General features: G+C 33.3%; 1 long non-coding RNA gene across 1 annotated transcript; it reads right to left on the reverse strand.

Annotated features, from left to right (window-relative positions):
- Window positions 1–5,010: 5,010 nt before the first annotated feature.
- On the reverse strand, window positions 5,011–13,232 carry LOC127732044 (uncharacterized). Its single transcript, XR_007996038.1, has 3 exons — window positions 12,933–13,232; window positions 7,448–7,534; window positions 5,011–5,975 (listed from the first exon to the last, which is right to left on the reverse strand). It is a non-coding gene; the product is annotated as an uncharacterized LOC127732044 (long non-coding RNA).
- Window positions 13,233–15,834: the final 2,602 nt, after the last annotated feature.

Raw genomic sequence — 15,834 nt, forward strand, 5'->3', positions numbered from 1 at the left:
CAGAATCCTCTGGTATTATCTATGAAGTGCCATTTAAAATGTTACACCCTCCCCTCTACTTTTCTTTTCATAATTTTATTACGTACAGTAAGAGGTGTCAATGTTAAATGTATGAACAATCTAGAAGGAATCATTCCCGCCAAATTTTCAATGGTTTATCTTATAAAAACAAGGACACCAAACTTCCATTGTTTCTTCTTTTTTAGTTATGTTATTTATATACTATCAATTTATAACGTATCAAGTCTTTTAAAAAGCTTGTTTTTTCAAACGGAGCTGCCAACATCGTTAACATTATGAGCTAGTCAATTAAAAATACGACTCAGCGTATTTGTCCTGTACAAAAAAGAGTATTTAGAATATAGTCACATGTGCTTGCTCTCTGAATTCTGAAATATTTGCTGCTGGACATTTAACGTAACACAATTCAAATACTTGGTTCATATAATCAATGTGTCCATATAGTTGCCAATAGATATAGGAAGATGTGGTATGAGTGCCAATGAGACAACTATCCATCCAAGTTACAATTTATAAAAGTAAACCATTATAGGTCAAGGTACGGCCTTCAACACGGAGCATTGGCTTACACCGAACAGCAAGCTCTAAAGGGCCCCCAAAAATTACTAGAGTAAAACCATTCAAACGGAAAAACCAACGGTCTAATCTATATAAAAACGAGAAACGAGAAACACGTATGAACTACATAAACAGACGACAACTACTGTAATCAGATTCCTGACTTAGGAGACTGGAAGGTACATTCTGATACACAATTGTGAAATTGATAAAAAGTCATAAGAAATAATAAAAAAAAAACGAAAAATAAAATATTATCAATGACATGACTAGTACTATAAACAATTAAAGTAAATTAATAAACAAGGTAGTTTATAACAAAATAAAGAGACTTTTTATCTTATTATAGAAATAATTCCCTTTAATAGTCATGGTTATGTTCAATATGTTTAGCTAATTGTTATTGGTTTATCGCATGTTGCATAAGTTACATATGTTACATATGGGCATCGGTGGCCGAGTGGTCTAAGTAGTCCAACTACTGTATCCCTAATCTGTCAACACTGATGTGGTGAGTTCAAACCTCGAACGTATATAGCATGTGCATACGACTCCAATCTTAATTGACTATATATAGGATTGTCAGTTTTCCTGGCGAAGGTTGGGGTTCTCTCCGGGCACTCCGACTTCCTCCACCAATATAAACTGACCGCAACGTAATGACCAATAGTGCTGAAAATGGCGTTAAATACCAATCAATCAATCAACATGTGTTACGCACATGGTGAAGATATTGAAAGTAATTTCTCTTATTAGAAAGATTTTCTTTATTAACTAATAAAACAATATTGACATTGAATTGTTTTCATTTGTCATTTTGGGGCCTTTTATAGCTGACTATGCGGTATGGGTTTTACTCATTGTTGAAGGCTGTACGGTGACCTATAGTTGTTAATTTCTGTATCTTTTGGTCACTTGTGGAATGTTGTCTTATTGGCAATCATACCACATTTTCTTACTTTTATATATACAAGAAACATTAATAGGTATAATGTGACAACAAATTAAATAACTACTGAAGTAGTAAAACAATGAAGCAATAATTTCAAATATCTGATTGAATGCATGATTGAACAGTTCTGTAAACTATACATATGTTTATAACATTTAAGGTAAACGCTCTTATAATATACTAGATTATGGAGTGTGTGTCCGAGCGAGAACTTCTCTATGTTCATTACTTTAGGAATATTTATCAAAAAGTAGTATTTCACATTCAGCCCCATTCTTCTATTTAGTCAGACGTCAGTCGCTACCCTGATATACCCTATCTTTTGTTTTAATTTTTCGGGTAATTTATGACGGATAGCGTTTGACGTCTTTAGCCGAACAGTTTTATCATATTCACATAATTCAGTTTATTGTGTGCTGGTTCATATTCTGGACGCCAGTCTTTGCTCCTTTCTAATAAAATCCACATAACAAAAAACAAATATGAAGCTTAGAAATGGAAAAATATTAAATACTAAACTCGTTCAAAGGGTATCTACACGTCTCAATCTTCAAAATCGCTTATCTAAAAATACTACCATCGCTAACATTTTTAACAATAAAATTCGTGGTTACCCTTCTATCGATAAGTGTCATGCCAAATACTGACTTACATGTCCCCGTCTTTCCACCAACAATACGGTAAGGTCTACGTTTAATGGTCACACATTTTTTTTAAATTTTGAAACTGATATAACTTGAAAAACAAACAGTATTATTTATTTACTCACATGAAACAAACCGGGATGCGGTATTCAGTACGTAGGTGAAACTGGACGATATTTATCTAAACGCACCCAAGAACACCTGTATCGTTTTAAAAGACCCAATAAATTCAAAAGTATCATTTATCAACATCTTAAAAAGCACAATCATCCTATTAAATATTTAACAGTTCAACCTTTAGAAGTAGTAAATAAGCAGCCTGGTGAATCTCATTCAAAGTTTGTACGATCGCGGAAAATAATTGAATTAAATTGGATTAAAAAATTACAGACAGTCTACCCTCTTGGTCTTAATGATAATATCATGGGAATTGGTAATATATCAAGAACCGATTCTGTTAACATTTTGAATATAGTTTCTAAAACTTTTCGTAAAAACCGTTCTCATGGGCGTAGAAAAAATCGCAATCAAAGAAAATTTCGGACCAACCATACAAATATTTCGGACCTAATTTCTATTTCAAAAAACAACGGCAGACATTATCTATTAACCAAGCTCTGTTCTTTACCTATAAATAAATTAAATAAAATTTTAGAGGATTGCAACACAATTTCATATTGCAGTCCTAAGTATGAAATCGTTCAAATTATAATGGCATATTGTTATTCTAAACTGTTTCCCAAAATTGATCGCCCTGAAGATCATAAAAAACATTTTATTAAAATAAAGTATGCCAGTAAAGGTTTTGATTTTGTAAATATTGCCGGTATTTTTGACGACCATTCTGTTAAAGAACAAATTCCTGGATATTTTGATAATACTGAACTCCCTCTTATTTGTTATATTTACAAGAAATCTACCCGAAAATTTGTGTTTAATTATAGCCAAGTCTGTAAAGATGTAAATATCAGTGAAAATACACCTCCGTCATGTAATTGTAGTAATTCCGAATACACTTATGGCCCCATTTCCCATGTTATAACAGGAGACCTTAACATCGTTCGCGACCGAGAGTTAAAATCATTCCTCAGTAAAGGACCTAAATATCGTCCCCCGTCAATTATTAATTGGAATGAGTGTCGTAATATCATCCACGACTCACTTCGTGCTTACTGTTTGAAATGGATAAAACGGGAAAAAGCTGACAAAAAATCTTTGGACTCTTTTTTTAATTCAGTAATGAAGATAGTTGATATACGTATACAACATTTTAAAGAACATTTTACTCTTAACAACAACCATAAAAATCCTATCTCTCGTATCAAACATAAACTAAAAGAACTAGCCAAGGAATTTGTTTTTGTCCCGGCTGATAAAGCTGCTAATAATATCATTATAGTTTGACGTAAATTTTACATTGAGGTTCTGCAAAAGGAAATCACAAATTCACCAACATTCCAACTGACTTCATTTTCAGAAAACGATATCTGTAACAAACATAAACTATTAGCTACTTCTTTACAAGCAGAACCAAATACAATGAAAGTCCCAACTATGTACTGGCTTCCGAAGCTACACAAATCACCTTACAAATATAGATTTATTTCGTCTTCAAGTCTTTGTTCCACTACTAAATTGTCTATTCTACTTACTAGTACACTTGGTACAATCAAAAACCTGATAATAAATTGTTCAAATAAGGCATTTGGAAATAGTGGAATTAACTACTTTTGGAGTGTCAAAAACTCGTTGGAAGTACTTGATAAATTGCATGCATATATTGATGATTTTAAATCTGTTCAAAGTTTTGATTTTTCTACCCTATATACCAATTTGCCTCATATTCTTATTAAGAAAAAATTCACACACCTAATTTAATGGGCATTTAAAAAGTCGGAATGCGAATACATATGTTCAAACTCTTTTAGGTCATTTTTAGTAGCAACAAACAAAAGAGCTATGTCAATTGGACATGCTTTGATACTATATCTGCCCTTGAATTTTTACTTGATAACATTTTTGTTCGCTTTGGAGATTCCGCATATCGTCAAGTTATCGGAATTCCAATGGGGACTAACTGTGCACCACTTATTGCGGACCTGTTTTTGTATTATTATGAATTACAATTTATGACTAAAATCAGCAAAGACCCATCGAAACAACATCTGATACAAAAATTTAACAATACTTTTAGATATTTGGATGATATATTGGCTCTCAATAATGACAACTTCAGTATGTATACTAAAGAAATTTATCCTGTTGAACTTACTTTAAATAAAGCTAATACTAACAATGACCACTGTCCTTTCCTCGATCTTGATATCTATATCATTAACGGGAAGCTTAATACAAAAATTTATGATAAAAGAGTTGATTTTTCATTTCCTATCGTTAGTTATCCATTTTTAGATGGTGACGTTCCCTTGTCACCTTCTTATGGTGTTTGAACACTGGACACTTTTAATTTGCAAAACACTCATTTGCAAATCCGCCGCCGCCTCTCCTTAGACCTACAGTGTCGTGTAAATAACCAAAATGTTCAGAATTACATGGGATTCAATAATTTCATTGCTTTTCTGCTGTTATTATTATAAATATTTTGTAATTTGATTTAGAAAAACATGGGATTTTCAATATCCCATGGGATAAGGCAAATCCCATGGGATTGACCATTATCCCATGGGATTTTGGTTAAATCCCATGGGATTTTTTTGGGTCCCATGGGATAATTGTAGTCCCATGGGACAAAAAAAATCCCATGGGACTATAATTATCCCATGGGATTTTTAATATCCCATGGGACAAAATAAAATCCTATGGAATTCAAATCATAAATATACAGTAATGTGTATGTTACAATGAATTCTGTTTGGTAGTAAAAAGTTTATAATATATATATGAGTGTATTTTGTTTTTTTTCATTTTGTCACAAACATGTTTTTAATTTGTTTATATGACAATAAAGATTATTATTATTTTGGAAATATAATAATATTTAAAGTCAAAAAATAAAATCCTTTAACTGAAATAAAATGATGACGTCTTAATAAAAGAAAAAAATATTGATTTGAAATCTTTGTCTTCTTTGTTTTATTATGAAAAATAGAACTGAAAAAAATATTTCATATTCTGACTGAATAAATTGACAAAGCACAGTTAAAAGTTTACTCTTCTCATGAGGTAAAGTTTTCTTTGTTATAGTTCCATTGCAATACATGAATATGCAAATGATTTGAATCTTATTCATTTGTGGTGTTCATAATATTACATTTATATTTGTAAATTTATAAAATAAACACTTTTCCTGTTAAGTTTTAGTTTTCTTGTTTCAGCTTGCTATGAACAATTATTCAGTCCACTATATAAGAGTCAAGTAAATAAATTATTTCATCCACTAGAATATTCCTACAATTCTAAGACAAAACATTTATGCAATCTGTTCTTCAAAAATCTTCCTCCGTACATCTTTATTGGATGGAGCGATTTAAATGAGTGGACAAAGCAAGTTCATTTGGACAACAAAATACTAATATATTTTTTCATTCCTCCCTTCTTTCAATTGATAATTACATTGTTGCATTTACATGATTAAGTTCTTGAGCATCTATGATCATGATGATATGACTCCTTTTTGTTTATAGTAATTATGTTGAAATTTCCTCTTTCTTATGTAGGAAAAAAACACATTCCATTTCAAATTAATAAAAAAGTCACACTATGTAGAAAAATATCAACTTTAAGTTTGCTGTTCAGTATTGACCTGTTGAATGATGATCATGAAAACCAAGATGTCTGACCTACAAATACACAAAACTCAAAAATTATAAATGAAGAGAAATACAGCAATAAAATGGCTATTTTATCATGTTTATGTACATTTTGATAAAAACTTCATTTGAATATTTAAAATTGTAAGAACTCTTATTTCAGTGCTTTGTGTCTATGGTTTTCATATTAGTTGTTTTTTGTGCCTTGTTGCAGTCTTTCGAGTTAAGCCAATTGCAACAAATGTTTACAGTTTGTTCAAATGTTGTGCTGTTATTAAAACCACTATCCCAGGTTAGGGGTGGGTTGGGTGCTCACTAAATGTTTATTTTATTAGTTGATATTTGCTTTGAATTAGCTGTCAGTAACTGTGAGTACTAATAGATCTGTATGTTGAGTCTTTTTTGTTAAAGGGAAAAAATAAATTTCCAGCCACATCCGGTCTGTGTTTTTGGTAGCTGTTTTTCTGCTTTGTTGCATTCTAATGAGTAAATAAAATTGAGAATGAAAACGGGAATGTATCAAAATAATTTAATTTTGGAACAACGCGTCTTCTGATTGGCTGACATGGTTTTGTTTATCAGCTCATAGACATAATTTTGTCATGTGACCGTGACGTCATCAACGTTTTTCATGGTTTACTCCGGTTTAAAATGGAATTTAGAATTAAATTATAAGAAATGACTGTAATATTTTTTCTGTCTATTCGAAATAACATAAAAAATGTGGTGCACACTTTAAAATAACCCGCTACGTGGGTTATTCAGTGTGCACCACATTTTTGATGTTATTTCTTCATAGACAGAAAAAATATTATAGTCATTCCTTAAATAACCTGACCCAAGAGCAGAAAAAAACCCTTTTCAACTAATTTTATAGTTTTTATATTGAACTGACACTTACACCACTGTCCTTAATTAGAGGATTTGGCGCCAGCAAACATGTTAAACCATGCCACATTTTGTAAGTGTCTGTCCCAAGTCAGGGGTCTATTATTCAGTGGTTGTCAATTGTTGCTATATATCATATTTGTTTTTTGTTTATTGTTTTGTGCAAAAATCAGGCACTTAGCTTTCACCTTTATGGTGTTTCCCCCAAGCATGTTTAGCATGGATAGACACCATGCCCTTTTTAAATGACGCCATGCCCTTATTGAATTGTTTTACATTTGTTATTTCGTGGCCTTTTATGGATTACTATGCAGTATAGGGTTTGCTTATTGTCAAAGGCTGTACAGTGAACTAATTTTGTTAAATTTAATGTCATTTGATCTCTATTGGAGAAAAGTCTCATTGGCAATCGTACCGCATCTTATTTTTATATCAACCCTGCCATATTTTGCCTGTCATTATTTACAGGTCATCATTGGCCTCTAATAAGTAATTGCATTGCTTACATCCACTTAATTGAACTCTGGTGGATAGTTTTCTCATTTATCATACCACATCTTATTTTCATAATAATCATTATTCAAGGGCAATAACTTTTATAGAAGTGGACTTACCATTTAGGCTTTGTTGACGTCTGTAAATCTATTTTTGTTGATAATTTCTTTTGTTTATAGTTTCCCTTTATCTTTAATGTTCTTGCCCTACACATAAAAGGGTAAACATTATCATTTAATGACAATAACTACTATTACATAAAGAGTAGGCAACTGACAATTTTGGATCATTTGTATTTTGTCTTGCTCATCATTTTTGCTTGATATTATCAATATTCTATGAAAATGAGGTCACAGTAATATTAAACTTGGCAGACAGACATCTTCTTATTTTTATATGACACCTTGTAGTCATTCCATACACCAACAAGTAGACGTATGCTTATAATATCTGATAAAATGAATAAAATGCTCCGCTGGGCACAGCTTGATACGACCGAAGAGGTCGAACCCTGAACATTTGGGGCAAGTATGGACACAACATTCAAGCTTGATACAGCACTGAATTTGGATTGTGATTAAATATTTGAAACAGCATAGGTTTCTGACACAGAATGAATGTGGTCTAAGAACTTAAAAATTTTTAATTTACCTATTCAAACCATATCATTATTATTTGCTTTTATATATAAATCAGAAATAACCAATTTAAAATGGAAAATTTTAAAGAAAAAAAAGGGGAAAAAAAATCCCCCCCCCCCCCCATTTTTTGAACCTCGTTATGATTCATCACCCCAAACTCAATCCCAGCCTTCCCTTTGTGGTATGGTACCTTGCAGTACAATTTCAGAGAGATCCATACACTTATGCACAAGTTATTGTCTGGAAACTAGAAAAATGCTTGTTTTTTTGGCCCCTTTTTGGCCCCAAATTCCTAAACGTTTAGGGCAATTACCCCAAAACTCAAACCCAGCTTTCCCCTTGTGATATGGAACCTTGTAGTACAATTTCATAAAGATCCATACACTTACACACAAGTTATTGTCCTGAAACTAGAAAAATGCTTGTTTTTTGCCCCTTTTTGGCCCCTTATTCCTAAAATTTTGAGGCAATTACCCCCAAAATCAATCCCAGCCTTCCCTTTGTGGTATGGTACCTTGCAGTACAACTTCAGAGAGATCCATACACTTGAACACAAGTTATTGTCTGGAAACTAGAAAAATGCTTATTTTTGGCCCCTTTTTGCTAAACATTTTGAGCAATTACCCCCAAACTCAATTCCAGCTTTCCCTTTGTGATATGGAACCTTGCAGTACAACTTCAGAGAGATCCACACACTTGAACACAAGTTATTGTCTGGAAACTAGAAAAATGCTTATTTTTGGCCCCTTTTTGCTAAACATTTTGAGCAATTACCCCCAAACTCAATTCCAGCTTTCCCTTTGTGATATGGAACCTTGTATAATTTCAGAAAGATCCATACACTTACACACAAGTTATTGTCATGAAACTAGAAAAATTCTTGTTTTTTACCCCTTTTTTGGCCCCTTATTCCTAAAATTTTAAAGCAATTGCCCCCAAAATCAATCCCAGCCTTCCCTTTGTGGTATGGTACCTTGCAGTACAATTTCAGAGAGATCCTTACACTTGAACACAAGTTATTGTCTGGGAACTAGAAAAATGCTTGTTTTTTTGGCCCCTTTTTGGCCCCAAATTCCTAAACGTTTAGGGCAATTACCCCAAAACTCAAACCCAGCTTTCCCCTTGTGATATGGAACCTTGTAGTACAATTTCATAAAGATCCATACACTTACACACAAGTTATTGTCCTGAAACTAGAAAAATGCTTGTTTTTTGCCCCTTTTTGGCCCCTTATTCCTAAAATTTTGAGGCAATTACCCCCAAAATCAATCCCAGCCTTCCCTTTGTGGTATGGTACCTTGCAGTACAACTTCAGAGAGATCCATACACTTGAACACAAGTTATTGTCTGGAAACTAGAAAAATGCTTATTTTTGGCCCCTTTTTGCTAAACATTTTGAGCAATTACCCCCAAACTCAATTCCAGCTTTCCCTTTGTGATATGGAACCTTGCAGTACAACTTCAGAGAGATCCACACACTTGAACACAAGTTATTGTCTGGAAACTAGAAAAATGCTTATTTTTGGCCCCTTTTTGCTAAACATTTTGAGCAATTACCCCCAAACTCAATTCCAGCTTTCCCTTTGTGATATGGAACCTTGTATAATTTCAGAAAGATCCATACACTTACACACAAGTTATTGTCATGAAACTAGAAAAATTCTTGTTTTTTACCCCTTTTTTGGCCCCTTATTCCTAAAATTTTAAAGCAATTGCCCCCAAAATCAATCCCAGCCTTCCCTTTGTGGTATGGTACCTTGCAGTACAATTTCAGAGAGATCCTTACACTTGAACACAAGTTATTGTCTGGGAACTAGAAAAATGCTTATTTTTGGCCCCTTTTTGGCCCCTTATTCCTAAACGTTTTGGGCAATTACCCCCAAACTCAATTCCAGCTTTCCCTTTATGATATGGAACCTTGTAGTACAACTTCAGAATGATCCATACACTTACACACAAGTTATTGTCATGAAACTAGAAAAATGCTTGTTTTTTGCCCCTTTTTTGGCCCCTAATTCCTAATATTTTGAGGCAATTACCCCCAAAATCAATCCCAGCATTCCCTGTGTGATATGGAACCTTGTGGTACAATGTCAGAGAGATCCATACACTAACACACAAGTTATGGCTGGAAGTTACAAAAATGCTTATTTTTTGCCCCTTTTTGGCCCCTAATTCCTTAACTGTTGGTACCATAACCCCCAAAATCAATCCTTATGGTAAAATTTAATAGAGATCCATTCACTTTAACTAAAGTTAGAGTGTGAAAACCAATGTGTCTTCGGACGACGACAACGCCAACGCCATACCAATATATGACCGTATAAAAAACTAAGAAAACTTAGCATTGACCAAAGAACCATAAAATGCGATCATGGTTATATGAATCTGCAAGACAGACATGTACACCTTACAATCGTTACATTCGCCAAATATAATTTACCTGTTGCTTAAAGCATATGATAAACTGACAAAACAATGCAAACTTTTCATTGACCAATGAACCATGAAAATGAGGTCAAGGTCATATAAAACATGCCAGACAGACTGTGCATCTCACAATCATTCCATTCACCAAATATAGGGGCCTTATTCATGTTATTACCTAGGAATAGTGATGTCATGGACTAGGAAAATTAGTCTGGGGACATAAATTACTGACATCGGACTAAATATACTAGTAAATTCTGTATCCATGGACTTTTTATACTAGTTATATTTGTCTGACCAGACAATTTATCTCTTACACTAGTTCTCAGAGAGACATGTCACCTTACCTTGACACATTATTCTGACTCTGAACAAACCAGTATTTGCTCTTACTCCTTAATAATACTGCGTGCTTAGGGGAGAAGCAGCAAATACCAACTTTAAAGTCTTTGGTTTTACCCGATTGGGTTCAAAATAAACAACCTTCTGCACGTGAGGTGAACACGCTACCACTAGACCAGGCAGTATAATATAAGGAGTTTACCCAAGATTTAAAGTTTCTAAGTTTTTGCAAAAACTGGATCAAAATCATTATTGAAAAGCAATAACTTTTTAATAAGATTTAAGTTTCTCTTTAATTATTACAGTTTTCGAGATAAAAAGGCAAATTCAAGAAATATGAAGAAAAAAAAATGGTTAAAATCTGTATTTAAGGCAACAACTCCTATGAGTCAGCTGCTAGTTTTGATGCAAATGGACAGTAGATTTTTTTTTCAACATTCTGAACATTTCTACCCTTGTCAGATATTGTCTATCTATTTTAGCCTTTTGTAGCTTATTACGCAGTTTGGCTTTTTAGCCCATTGTTGAAATCTGTACGGTGACCTATATAGTTGTTAACTTCTACGGTTTAAATTTCTGTTGAAGAGCCGTCACATTGGCAATGATACCATATTTGTATATGTTTTTATCATGTAGGTGTAAGGAGACAACCTTTTGATATTCTGGTGGGATAAAAAGGGGAGACAGATTTTTTATCACCTGGCCTGGTAAGTTTTTCAGGGTTCGTAAGGATAGAAAACCCGGCAAATTGTAACAAACCCCTGTGGTACGACCATATTTGCCAAAAGATTAGTCCAAATAATTATGACGTCTTGCAAGGCTATTTTAACTTTTTTCTGGGCACGTAATAGTCAAAGTTGTGACTGAGTGCGGAAAGATGAAGATAGATAGATAGAAAAATTATAAAGGGACATAACTGAAGAACGGTAAAAGTGACGCTACCCAAATTTGAACTTGATCTGAGTTTTGTGGTAATAAGCATTGTGTGTAAGTCTCATAACATTTGGTTGAGGCTAACTTAAGAAGAGAACAGAAACTAAAAATTCAGCAATTTTTCTATTTGTAAACACGCATAACTCTAGAACGGTTGTGTATAAGTCTTATAACATTTGGTTGAGACAAACTAAAGTTAGCAATTTTTATGTTTATAAAGGGATATTACTCAAGAATGGTAATTTGTCGCCACCTTATTTCGTACTTAATCTGTATTATGTAGTAATAAGCCTTGTGTATAAGTTTCATAACATTTGGTTGAGGCAAACTAAAGTTAGAAAACGGAAACAATAATTTTGTACTTGATCTTAGTTTTGTGGTAATGAATATGTGGTATAGGTTTCATAATGATTGGTTGAGGCAAACTTAAGTTACAGAATGGAAACTAAAAATTTGCAATCGTTCAATTTATAAAGGGGCATAACTCAATAATGGTTAAAGTGACACTACCCAAATTCAACTTGATCTGTGTTTTATCAGTGGAAGTCAAAATTAAACATTGCATTGTATAAAGCATTGATTGTAGTTGATTCAACTATAATAATGGACAAAGGGAGATAATTCCAATTTTAAAAATTACTTGATATTTAGAAGAAAATAAAAATTTTGCAATTTTTCCATTTATAAAGTGACGCCACCAAAATTCAAACTTGATCTGTGTTTTGTGGTAATAAGCATTGTGTATAGGTTTTATAACATTTGGTTGAGGCAAACTTAAGTAAGAGAACAGAAACTAAAAATTTTGCAATTTTCCCATTTATAAAGGGGCATAACTCTAGAACGGTTAAAGTGACGCCACCAAAATTCAAACTTGATCTGTGTTTTGTGGTAATAAGCATTGTGACAGTTTTGTGTATAAGTTTTTACTTTAACATTTGGTTGAGGCAAACTCAAGTTAGAGAACGGAAACCAATTATGGGACGTACGGACGTATGTACGAACAGACGGACAAGGGTAAAACTTAATGCCCCCACCGCTACGGCGGGGGCATAAAAAAATAAAATAGCCTTGCTAGACGTCATAATTATTTTAACTACCAAAAGTCTGAAAAGATGTAACCTAATTCTTACTTGTTTGGGGAAGAGGGGATTAACCGAACCACTATTCAATCTAAATCAGTGAACTGAATTATTGTCTTCTGCAGTAGTCCGAGTCGACATCTGTAACTAATCATGCAAATTGATAGTCAACAGTATACCTTTTTCAGAATGTCAGTTCACAAAGAATCACTGGTGATAGGGGAGTGTAACCGATAAATTGATCCTGAATCAGATAAGATTTTCCAAGGACGTATAACTAACACAATACGTCCTTGGATTTTCCCAGTAACGGAGAACCCCTTTCTTTGAGTGAATATAAATAGTGACGGGGGTCTCACAAATAAATTTAAATCTGAATTACAGGAACATCGATTAGCAAAGTAAACTTACATATTAATCTCGAAGTTATTTACGGTAAAGACAGACTGTGCTCCTGAATTAAGGTATTATACATTTGTGTATTGTACTCGGGGGGGGGGGGGGGGGGGGGAATTCCTATATACAAGGTGATATGACGTGCCGCTGGAAGTGGGTCTCATTGGGGTCTAAGCGTGACGCGGGAATGCCGATTTTTTATATGCGTGACACGTGAAAGTCAAATTATTGTGCCGTGAAAACGGGAAATAAAGTATAGTGGGATACGGGAAATTACAAAAAAAAATGAGAATTGCTTACGTACATAGTGTAAGCGGGATACGGGAATCTGACAAAACAGTAAGCGGGATCCGGGATCAGAACCCCCCAATGAGACCCCCCTGGAATAGGTCACTTTTTCCAGCTTGAAAATATGGGAATAGGTGGGGAAAACTATCAGAAATATATGATAAGGTCGATAAAGTTCCAATTACTTGTATATGAAAAGCCCTGTCATTTTTTCACAGCCGAAAGTCTCGCCGTAAGTAAACATTACATACAGAATCTTAGCCTTAAATATTCCACTTTTCCAACACACCCCACGAAAACCAACCAATATGGGAAAAGGTTACAATTTTACCCTCGCAGTATATGAAAAGGTATAAAACATTTTTAAGATCTAAATTATATGAATAGGGTGGGGTAACAGAACCCCAGCGACACCCCTATCAATTAAGTATTGAAGTGCCCCTCCCCCCACCCCCCGGAGGTATTTTACTGCTACAAGATATTTAAATTGCTAATCACGCACCCGTTGATGAGCAGAGAACCATACTTTCAAGCCAGGGGCAGTCTATACTAACAGTTAGTATAGAAAGACCCTGTAAAAAGGCAGGCAAATCCTAACAGTACTGTAACTTAATGATACATGTATATCAAGTTACAGCACCTCACCCAGCACAGTTAGCACACTGGTGTGTGTCAGTCTTATAATATAAAACTGCGTAGGTTCATATCGTTTGATTCAACGTTTTTTTCGGATATTTTTTAGGACCGTTGTCAACTTGACATTGTCAAATCCGATCGCGACCTGCCACTTTGCAACCTGACCTGCAAAAACATAATTCGACTAAAAACAATGCCAGTCAAAATTGCTTTTTGAGACTTGGCGACTAAAAAAGTTTTAAAATGTGACCTTGTGACCCTACTTGGAATTCTTCATTCATCGGCGTGTGTCGGTTTGGCTAAAAAGGGGGCATTGTTTTTTTTTCTCGGGACAAAAAATTGTTTCTATCTTTATAAAAAAAAAATTAAGACCAATCATAAACTTTTTTTTCAAAACTCAGTGTCGTATTTTATTGTTTTCCCAACAATTTTTAATAAAAGCTTAAAATATTTGTTTCACTTCCCTCTGACTTCCCTCCTGATTTTTTTTCTCAAGAAATTATAGAATTAGTAAATGGATATATATATATGTCTGTGGCCACCGTCATGCAGTTAGATAAGAAATTCCAGCATGCATCATCAAATAATTCATGTGTATTTGTGACATCAACATAACTGAAACATTATATTATTTCCCAGTAATTATGTAAATCATTTTGATTTACAATTATATATGTCTGGGACTTATGCATGTATATATCTCACAGGCACATGTCTCAGAAAAAAATAATCCTATATATATACTTTAATAAAAGTATATAGGAAAAAATTCTGATACAAGTGCCTGTGATACATGTATATCTGTCAGTCCCAGAATAATAAATATAATTGTATCTTAATCTTTGGGAAAATCCGATTATTAAATTGTTAAATTCTTTAACGTCATAATTATATCAAGGTTTACTTTTTAAAGTTATAAATTTTAAAGTTAAAATGAATATTCCGTTTTGATCTGAGGAAAAACTTTTTAAACTGTAATGACATGGTCAGTCAACTGATTTGTTGCATGGCTGATTACAGGTAATTAAAGCATGCAGTAATTTTCCATTACGGTAGTGCGTGTAACCCTGGGGTGTGTATAACGTATTAGAAATATCATAGTTTTCTAGAGAACATCCTGTCTATGTGTAATACAGATTGATGACATTACACAATTTTTTTTTCGTTAAATGTAGTTAAGTATCTGTGTCCATTCCCTATTGCAACACTACAATTCTTTCGAAGAAAAAAATGTTAAAATTAAAAAAAAAAAAATCATTTATATAAAATAAAGAAGAAAAAAGTAGCAAATAAACTTATGTAACTACGCATTGAGTAACCATAATTTCACTTTACATGTACAAACCCTTGAGAAAACGTATATATAGATGTGTTTAAAAAGGCCAATGGACATGTATATATGTTTTAGTGAGCGTTGAGGGTATACATTCGATAGATAATTTAATATTTGATCTTATAATTTTGGTTTTGATAAAATCAAACCAACATTAAAGAAGTTATTTGGGATACGTCATGCATGACCGATGATCATATTCAATACCAATCATCATTTTGATTACAACGTTTGATCTTTAATAATTAGGACTGATTGGTGATGGTTATAAACACATACAAGTAAACTTTGCAAACAAACAAAAAAAAAACGTTTCCTTGGAAAAAATATAAAAATACATGAATATTGTTTTTACAAAAAAAGTTAAATAAATTTTTCGTTTTGTATGTAATAATTGAAGCCATTTAGAAATATAAGAAATCTTCACA

Source organism: Mytilus californianus, unplaced genomic scaffold, assembly GCF_021869535.1.
Source record: "Mytilus californianus isolate M0D057914Y unplaced genomic scaffold, xbMytCali1.0.p SCAF_22, whole genome shotgun sequence".
In the NCBI taxonomy this organism is placed as follows: domain Eukaryota; kingdom Metazoa; phylum Mollusca; class Bivalvia; order Mytilida; family Mytilidae; genus Mytilus; species Mytilus californianus.